The sequence below is a fragment of the Malaclemys terrapin genome, chromosome 2 (assembly GCF_027887155.1).
Source record: "Malaclemys terrapin pileata isolate rMalTer1 chromosome 2, rMalTer1.hap1, whole genome shotgun sequence".
NCBI classification, from domain to species: Eukaryota; Metazoa; Chordata; order Testudines; family Emydidae; genus Malaclemys; species Malaclemys terrapin.
The window spans coordinates 238,577,641-238,587,447 of record NC_071506.1 but is presented as its reverse complement, the minus strand read 5'-3'; the positions used below and the strand labels follow the sequence as shown (position 1 = coordinate 238,587,447).

At 40.9% G+C, this 9,807-nt stretch overlaps 1 long non-coding RNA gene across 1 annotated transcript in view; it reads right to left on the bottom strand.

Moving 5' to 3' along the window:
* Positions 1-3,065: 3,065 nt before the first annotated feature.
* Positions 3,066-9,807, bottom strand: part of LOC128833002 (uncharacterized) — a 57,769-nt gene continuing 51,027 nt past the window's right edge. The window contains exon 3 of the long non-coding RNA XR_008444095.1: positions 3,066-5,539. This is a non-coding gene — a long non-coding RNA (uncharacterized LOC128833002). The remainder of the gene's footprint in view (positions 5,540-9,807) is intronic.

Genomic DNA, 9,807 nt, shown 5'->3' with positions numbered 1-9,807 from the left:
TTTTGGAGAAATGATAAATGTCTAGAATTGTTGGCTGTTAAACAGGCGAAGCAGATGCTATTCATTAGTCTTTGCAATGCATGTTTTCCTACTTTCCAACAAGCAGCCACTGTGGGTCGTATTTTTATTTTTTTTAAAGTTCCTCTGTCCTTAAATTATTACACTTTTCATAATTAATTATTAATATTGTAATAGCATTATTTAATTAATGAAGTCACTGACACTTTATAGAATTATCAAGATAATCAATAAATAAGCCACATTTATAAAGAGTGTGTGTGGATAAAGATGTACTGGGAGATCACGTTAGAGTAAACTACAGTGATTTTGATTTGATCACAGTAGCTCTTTCAGGCAGGCATATGGTAAATGAAGTAAACCATAGACTGACTGATCATGTAGATGTTTTGAAAATCTTGCACTAGTGCAGCAAATGAAATAAAAACAACGTCAATTCAGACTCTGAACTGATGGGGGCATTTGGAGGGAAATATTTGGTTTAAGTAGTTTATATGATCACAAAGAAAGAGGCATTGGGGGTTTTAAGGTTTTGGTTTATTTAAAGAATAAAGATTTGGAGTTGGAGCCTGAAAGGTAGCTGTTCAGCACCTCCTAGAAATCCAGGCCAACAGCATGAGCAGCCAATACTAAGGAAAAGAGAGAGGAACTCTTTATAATCACTGTTGTATCGTTTGCTTTCTGTTTGGGGCATGGAATTAGCCCTCAGTTACACAGAGAGTTTATAGTCCTTACTAATGCAAAATTCCAGTTAAATTTACATGAGTAAAACACCCAAGATTGGGCAAAATTAAGATCATCCAACCTTCCTGTGTGAAGGCAGGAGGAGAAAGGAGTGCTCTAAAGTCTTCCTGTTAACCAAGCACCTCAGCATTTCCCCCTGCCTGCACCCAGTTCTTCACACTGCAGTGGGTGGTGAGTAGAACACAAGACTCAATCCTCAAATAAGCCCACTAACCCCAAACTACTCTGAACTTCACTTCACTCTAAACATCTGGCTATGGCCCTCACGGGTCATCTACCAGCCAGGGATCTCCAGATTGCAGTGGCATTTGAACTATGCTCCCTGGGCTGGGGACCAGAAATGGACGTGGCAAAGGAGTCAGTTACAGCAGCTCAAAGCTACTTGGGAATTCTTCTACACCAGGAGAATTCCTGGGAGATCTACCTGAGGAGCAACAGGCCAGAGCATGACTCATGATTGAACCAGAGGATCTGTTTCTCTACTGCTGTATATAGATCACTTACACCTGTACCAAGTGAGTGTAAAATGAGACTGAATCAGAATTCTTAATGGTAGCATTTTGTACTCACTTTACACAATATAAATGGTTACAAAAGGTGCAGAGCAGTGGAGAATCTGGCCCGGAATCTCAGGATCCTCCTGGTTTAAGATCTGAAGGGAAAAGCCTGTCTGGAGTGATCACTGTGTATTGTTTAACAGAGGTAAAAATCACAAAGTTCCTCAACAAGGACTGTCCTGAACATGCTACAGAACCTTCTCTTTCAGTTGTTCTTTTCTTTGTGGCTCAGTTGAGTAATTCTATAGATACTGAGAGACTCAGATTCATTGCTTATATGTACTCTGCAAAGTAAAGGGCCCCCTTATTGAGTGTTGTGTGCTTTCCAGGCCGTTAAATCTATAATTAATTATTATTTTCCTGCACCAACTTGCTCCTTATCACAATTAAGGTTGGGACATTTGTCATAAGTTACTGCCACGCTGGCTGCTAAGTAAAATATCACAGAGTTATGTCTGGCCCTGACAATGATTCTTTTTCAGCAGTTCTCAAACTGTGGGTTGGGACCCCCAAGTGGATCACAACCCCGTTTTAATGGGGTCGCTAGAGCTGGCTTAGAGTTGCTGGGGCCCAGGGCCAAAGCCCAAGCCCAAGGGCTTCAGCCTTGGGCAGCAGGGCTTTGGTTACAGGACCCCTGCCTGGGGCTGAAGCCCTTGGGCTTCAGCTTTGGTCCCCAGGCCTGGGGAGCTGGAGCTTTGGCTTTGCCCCCTCAGGGTGGTGGGGCTTGGGTGGGCTCAGGCTTCAGTCCCCACTCCTGGGGTCCTGTAGTATTTTTTGTTGTCAGAAGGGGGCTGCGGTGCAATGAAGTTTGAGACCCCCTGTTCTATTTCATCATAAATAAAAGTTACTGTGAGGTAGACTTTGCTTTCAAGCTCAGCCCTGCATAAGCGACAACATGTAACTGTGCTATCCCAGGATCTATGACCCTCCCTGATTCCCTCCCCGGATTGCTCCAGAAGAAAGCAATTTGCTAACTCACCTTACCAGGTGTGACATATTCCCCAGCTTGCGCTGGCTCAGCAGCACGGGCTGGTGTATTGTGGGGGAAGACTCAGGTTTCCACCCTCTCCCCGCCCACCTGATTAAGGGACTGACACAATAAGGGCCGTACTCCATGTGGGCCCATCACTCCTTCTAGCAACCAGAATGCAATCCAGGAGGGCCAGGCAGCAGTGGGAATGTCTTACTTGCTCTTATACCCCTGAAGAGTCACTTCTGGATCAGCTACACTCTGGCCCTGTGTCAGATCAATCAGTCTTTACTATATTTGCTTTCTTATCATGGTAAGCCTTGTACACCTCTACCCCGATATAACACTGTTCTCGGGAGCCAAAAAATCGTACTGCATTATAGGTGAAACTGCGTTCTATCGCTTTGATCTGCTGGAGTGTGCAGCCCCGCCCCCCCCGGAGCACTGCTTTACTGCGTTATATCCGAATTCATGTTATATCGGGTCGCATTATATCGGGGTAGAGGTGTAGTTGGAAATTTTTGTTCCTGTTGCTGAGCCTGTGTCAGGCAGAGGGAGGGCAGGGACTATTAGAGCAGGCAGAGTTCAGCTCCGTTTTTCTTCTCTTTTATGCTCAGTGCCGTTTTTAGTACTCCAGCTAAAGAAAAGCAGTGTTGATTCTTTCTCAGAATGGGGCTTCCCACTGCTACCCTGGGCAATACAGAACATCCTGATCTAGCAAGAGCTGGTTAGGGATATTTTTAGTGCCCTGAGAGGGAAAAAAACCAACAAACTACTGCAGGTTTAACAGTAATTGCTTTAATGAGGTAAAACCCTTTAGAATGCAAACATGCTTGACAATATAAAGAGAAACAATCAAAAAGAAAGTGGTTTATACAGGCTGCTTTAAGAGAAGGTAGTAAAAACCATTGTGCCACACACACAGTTGCATAAACACTCTCAGAATGGAAGGCGCTTCTGAGCGAGCAGGACTCCGAACATGTAATTGCTCTCACTATTCTTACTTTCAGTACAGAGCATTGCAATCAAAACTGAATCTGGATCCTGATTTTTAAATAAAAAAATCGTTTTTCAGTCATGCTGTAGAAAAGAGAATGAAATACAGTCTTTCTCCTTGAATGCTATTTTATTGCTTAAAACGTCTAAGGGATTATATTAATATAATAACACCTGGCTCTTATTTTGCACTTCTTATCTGGAGATCTCAAAGCACTTTACAAAGGAAGTCAGTATCATTATTTCCACTTTATAGGTGGAAGGTAAAAATGCTACCGTGAGACCAAAATGATGGACAGTTCTTCATGCTTGCTACTGGATCTGATCCAAAGCCCAGTGAAAGTCTTTCCAGTTACTTCAGTGTTCTTTGGGCCAGGAGATGTAGCATTCAAATGTCGTCGTTTTTTCATTCATGAATCTGTTACCACGACCCCAATAAACACAGAGACGCAATAGCAGTAAATATCAAACATTGCTGATTAGTAAGCTGCAGAGCACAAGAATGCAAAAGGGCATGATGTTTGCAATGCTTAAAAAAGTTAATTACACTCATGAAGCATTAATGTGAATATTCTTTGATGTGTCGGGAGGTCATTCTCTGCATCTAGTGAATTCTGATATATACTCTTATATTCAGTGCATCAGTGCCATTTGGACCAGAATAGTTTGTACATGGTCAGAAACTCTTTCCTCTCTTGACTTTTCTTCTAAGGAAAGTATAGAATTGTCAATGCGGTACTGGGCACATAAATCAAATGACAAGTATAAAAGTTCCAGGGAACATGGCTTTCTCATGCATGAATATGAATGAGCAAGGTTAACTTAATTAATGTTTGCATGTATTTCACTGGCTGTGTAAGTGGCTGTACAATTTATGTAGTATGGGCCTTATTGTGCCAGTCATTTGTAAGCAGGACTCGCCGCAGAAATCAAGGAGGAGTTCTGGTTCCAAACAAATGGTACAACCTGGCAGTAAACTTAACTTTATTGGCTCATGTTCATTCTTATTTTTAACAGTAATTTAAAAAAGAAACCCCTCCTGTATAACACATAGTAGCAGTGTGAGGGGTTTTCTATTCTATAGGCCTGTGCTTGTCCTCTAACCTACAATAATTGGCACTTTTGCCTTTGGACTCTGCTTTAGTGCTGAATTCCACCTAATAAATAAGTGCTGTAGGTTGGGATTCGCAAAGGTATTTAAGCACCTAACTCCCATTGATTTTAATGGTAGTGAGGCACCTAAGTACCTTTGTGAAACCCACGCGTGGTTATGTTCATTAATATCATCATTACAACAACCAGCCAACATGGTAGTATCTCTCATCAAAAGGGTGCTACTAACTGTGCACTGATCTTGGGGTCATTATCCCATTATTGATTTATATCACTGCTGCCCACGTGCAGGTTGTTCCTGAAACTATGGAATTTGGTAAGAAGCATGACCTTATTTCCCTCCCTTCCAGAATTAAGTTATCCACTAAATTCCATCCCAATGCATTAGATTAGGGTGTCCAGGAGACCAGCAAAAAGCTCAGTTATGTACACCAATTTAAGAGTAACCCATCACTTGTGTTGAGAGATCAGGTCTTCATGTAAACAAAATTCTGTCCGTTCATAATTAGAGGCTGATTTTCTAACCCATGACAGGAATGGATTCCCCTACCACCCAGTCACATCATAATTGGGGGCCATGATTTCCCAATCACCAGTTGATTACATTTTACCAATTTATCTGACTATCTTACACCAACCAACTACTCATTACTATTAATAAATTGTTAGCTGGCATCCTTCACCCTTAACAGTGCTGAAAACAATGCAAGCCAAGAGAACATAGTCAAGAGGAATAGATATGTATCCTATTGCCAAAACAGCATGGTGCTCTCTCTCTCTCTCTCTAATTTGTGGTTTGTTCACTGCAAGGTCAAGTATAATTTCTAATCTCCCAGTGTATGATCTCTGGACCCCAATGGGAAAAGTACAAATCAGAACAACTTGGATTCTGGAAGTTCCGTAGTGCCATCCAGTCCTACTTTACTTTAACCAATGGCTTGAAGCTGGTTCTTGATGATGGTGGAAACTGCTTGTGCTGCATGATGAGGGTCATAACACATAATCCTGGTCCTTTCCTAGGTGATCCAGATTATGCCTTCATCGTATTCCAGCTGCGAGCCCAGCCTCTTGGTGGACCAGGAATTTCGAAGCTCAGAAAACAATTCTGTGGTCAGCAGTCCAAACACTCCAAGGGAACTCCCTGTAGAATAAAATATAGTAGAACAATTAGAAAGGTAAATCTGTAATTTACAGTGACAAAGCCTTTGCCACATCCTGGCAAGGACAGACTCCACCATCAAAAGCAGCAGTACACCACATTTCTGTGTTACCCACACTTCTGCCTGCCTGGTGAACTCCCTAAGCATGTTAATGAAGGCAGTGCTTGACTGAGGCAGAGGAAGGAGGTCATAGAGACTCTGGAGCAGCTACAGATGCTCTGGCATGGTATTCTGCCGCTCCATCCCTACTCTCCATGTATCATGATGAAGGCAGACAGGTCAGCTGACAGCAATAAACACAAAGCTCTGTGGAGCAGAACGGCTGCTGAAGACTCTCCTAAGGAACTTGGAGTGCTGAGTTGCCTCCCAGGAGTCAGGGCCACTGTTAGTACCAACAGTTACATCCCACGAGTGTCTCTGAGCAGCACTCTTGCAAACCAAGATACACTGATGATTAGTAGCACATGAAAGTGCTGGCAGCACTTATCAAATTGTGTGAGGGACTCCAGGAGTGACCAGAGAAAGTGTGGGACAAGCAGTGGAACCCAGAGCCAGGAGCAAAAGGCATGGTGCCTTAAGACTTCCATAAAGTTAGACCAGCCAATGGAAAGACCATCTTAGTCCTTCTCTATAATGAATGCCAGTCAGAGGCAAGCTGGTCACTCCTTTCAGTCCACAACGGTCCTGGGACACATCAGGGGAAAACAAAGGCAGCCATTGCCATATGCAAGCTTGGCTCAGCTGGTGGGCCAGTTGTATTCAGATTTCTGGCAGTGACCCATCATGTTACCCTACTGAGTGATTAGCTTTATTTAGGGCCTTGAAGTTGCATGAAATGAAGCAGACTTTAATTCCTTAAGTCTTATTCATTTGTTTGTGTTGTTAATTATGTATTTTAAATAGTAGATACAATATTGTTTTCTGGAAATACACAGAAGAAAAAAGCCAAATGCCTGATTTTGCTCTGCATGACACAATATAGTGAATACAATTTTTAACGTTTGTAACTCCCCTCTAGATAAAAGAAAATACACTGAGATTCCACATTGCATAATCTCTATAACAGGTGATTTACAAAGTATTGCAGGCTAGATCCTTGGCAGGTGTATGTCGGCATAGCTCCAGTGACATCAATGGAGCAATGCCAATTGAGAACAGCTGAAGAGCTGGCCCTGTATCTTTATTTTTAACACATTTGTCTCTGTTAAAGTTGCTGACAGAATGAAAGAAGACGGCAGACTCGTTAGAGGAAATGTAGCCCAAGTGTAGTTTACTTCTCACGTTATTTGGAAGCCATTCCACATGAACCATCTTAATGATGAGTTTTCCTGGACAGAGACACTTATTAGTAGCAGTTAATGTTAACAGATTGGAAGAATGCCTGAAGATGATGGATGTGCTTACTGAGAATATAGGTTTCTGGTCATTTTCCATGGCAGCTGTAAACTTAAAAATAATGTCCGGTTAATCAATGGGTAAAGAACAGAATTTTCCGATCTGATACATCTGCTGACTTGTTCATTAATCATTTGTACTGAATATCCTTGTTTGCTATGGTAAATTGAGTCACAGTGGATCTGACAGCAATCGCCCCACTTATTCTAAAATCTGCACCATGTCAACACCCTCTGGAAGAGGTGTGCTTTGGCACAGAATGAAGATGTTTATCAAATGCTAAAATTCCTCCCATGCTACAGTACCATATTTCCCAGCAGACTTTGACCTAAAATAAAGCATTGAACTTTGAGGAAATAATTTATTTATCTAAGCCTTTTCCTCAGAAGCATACCAATAAGTCGCTGTTTGGCCATGAATTTAAAAAACAGCAAATTAAATCAGATTGAAATGGCACAGTCTTGCACTCAGAAATATCCTGGGGATTTCTGACATTCTCTGGAGAATTTGGCATTCATGGGCCAGATCCTCTGCTTGTATAAATTGGCATAGCTCCATTGAAGTCAATGGAACTATACTGATTTATCCCCTTGGAAGATCTGGCTAATACTGCGCTCTTCATAAGTTATTTCAGTCTTTGAGGTCTATGTAAATCTTGATTCTATTGACCCCGTTTTCTGTAACCTAACTTGTCAGATCGCAGTATGTGTGAGAATGTCCCACAATGGAAACTACTTACAGAAAATGTTGCAATAAAGCCATGTCATGTGTATTGTATGGCTGAAGTATGCTTTAGGTTTAAAAAAGGAAACAATTAGGATATTGCCAATTTTTAGAACAAAATTTTCATATCTTGGCTTTGCATTTCTTGGTTATATATTTGTGGCTCCTTCGGATAAATTTTTTGGATAATTTCCTAATACAAATACATTAATTACATAGTAGTTACACAATGTAATTGCAACATAATTAATTTGTACATGTTATTACCATTAATTTATATAATCAGATTAACTAAGTGACTGAATTACTTAGCATTACTGTTTTAGTCTGATATTTAATGTATTTTTAGAATCTAAGTACAAAGTACACCTTTACCCCGATATAACGCTGTTCTCGGGAGCGAAAAAATCTTACCACGGTATAGGTGAAACCGCGTTATATTGAACTTGCTTTGATCCACCGTAGTGTGCATCCCCTCACCCCCAGGAGCACTGCATTACCACGTTATATCCGAATTCATGTTATATCGGGTTGTGTTATATCGAGATAGAGGTGTACCTTCAAAGTAATACTTATTGATACATATATCTACTCCAAAATCAGCAAGTTTACTTCAGGGCTGAATGACTTGTGTGTATTGCCAGAGTTTAGCATGTAATACATTTTTTTTTTAATCTTGGTATATTTAACATACTAAAGACACAATTTAATGGAAGTCAATTTCCCTGTAGTTATGTTATAGTTACAGTGGTAATATATGTTTCATTCAGTTATGTAGCTTGAAGCATACCAACAACATAGATCTCTTGGTGTTCAGTCTATGTCATTTTTGCATCTACAATGCATCAGCTTTTAGCATGAGATATTCAGGCAGCTTTGAAAGTCTAAGCCTTAATCTATAATGTAATAGTGTCTTTGTTTCTGAATATAATTAACATTTTTTCTTTTGTTTTGTTTGTTTTTTACATTTTGCTGGTTATATTTGTGATGATGTATCCCATAATGCTTTATGGGAATATGATATAACTGGAGTATGTTTTATGCTACAGGTGCCATGTAACGTATCTCTGTAAAGGTTATGGACTACTGAATCTATTCATCCCATTTGTACACATATATCATTTTTTGTACTTGAAGTTATGAATATTGGCTGTATACTTGCTTGATTTCTAAGTAAGCTTTGTAAGGCATTTGGTCAGCTTCTTTAGAAATGAATTCACAAAGTTAAGTGCCCAATCAAGAAGCACTTAAGGAACACTGCATCTTGGAATGCTCCAATCCACATGCGAAGTCTTCCTGGAGACATACAAGATACCATGTGGGCAATGGCTTCTGCCTGTAAAAACTGTGAGTCATGCATGGATATGTGACTTGCCCAGGTGATTCCAGAAATCCATCTTGGAGATGGACTTTACATAGGAGAGAGGAGGGGCTCTCCACCCACAAGAGAAAGTTTATTTAAGCCCGTAGGAGACCCCTCCATTTTGTCTTCAGCTATCTAAAGAGAGAGCCTCTCCACCCCAATGATATCTGAAAGAAACTGGAACCAAGAACAATAACCACAGGGGGTATGAGTGATTGCTGGACCCAGACTAGAAGGAGACTAGTCTGTAAAATGAAGCTTACTGGTGAGGTTTTTATCTGTACTCAGTTGTATTACTGTATTAGACTTAGATTTGCAGGTTTTATTTTATTTGTTAATTCACTTTGTTCTGTCTGTTACTACTTGGAATCACTTAGATCCTACTTTCTGTATTTAATAAAATCACTTTTTACTTATTAATTAACCCAGAGTATTTATTAATACCTGGGGGGGAGAGGGGACGGCTATGCATATCTCTCTATCAGTGTTATAGAGGGCGAACAATGTATGAGTTTACCATGTATAAGCTTTATACAGGGTAAAACGGATTTATTTGGGTTTAGACCCCACTGGGAGTTGGGCATCTGAGTGTTAAAGATAAGAACACTTCTGTAAGCTGATTTCCGTCAAGTCTACAGCTGTGAGAGGATGTGGTTGAGACCTGTGTCTGGGTTTGCAGCAGGCTAGCGGGTCTGGCTCAAACCAGGCAGGGCACTGAAGTCCTAAGCTGACAGGGCAGGAAACCAGGGGCAGAAGTAGTCTTGGCAC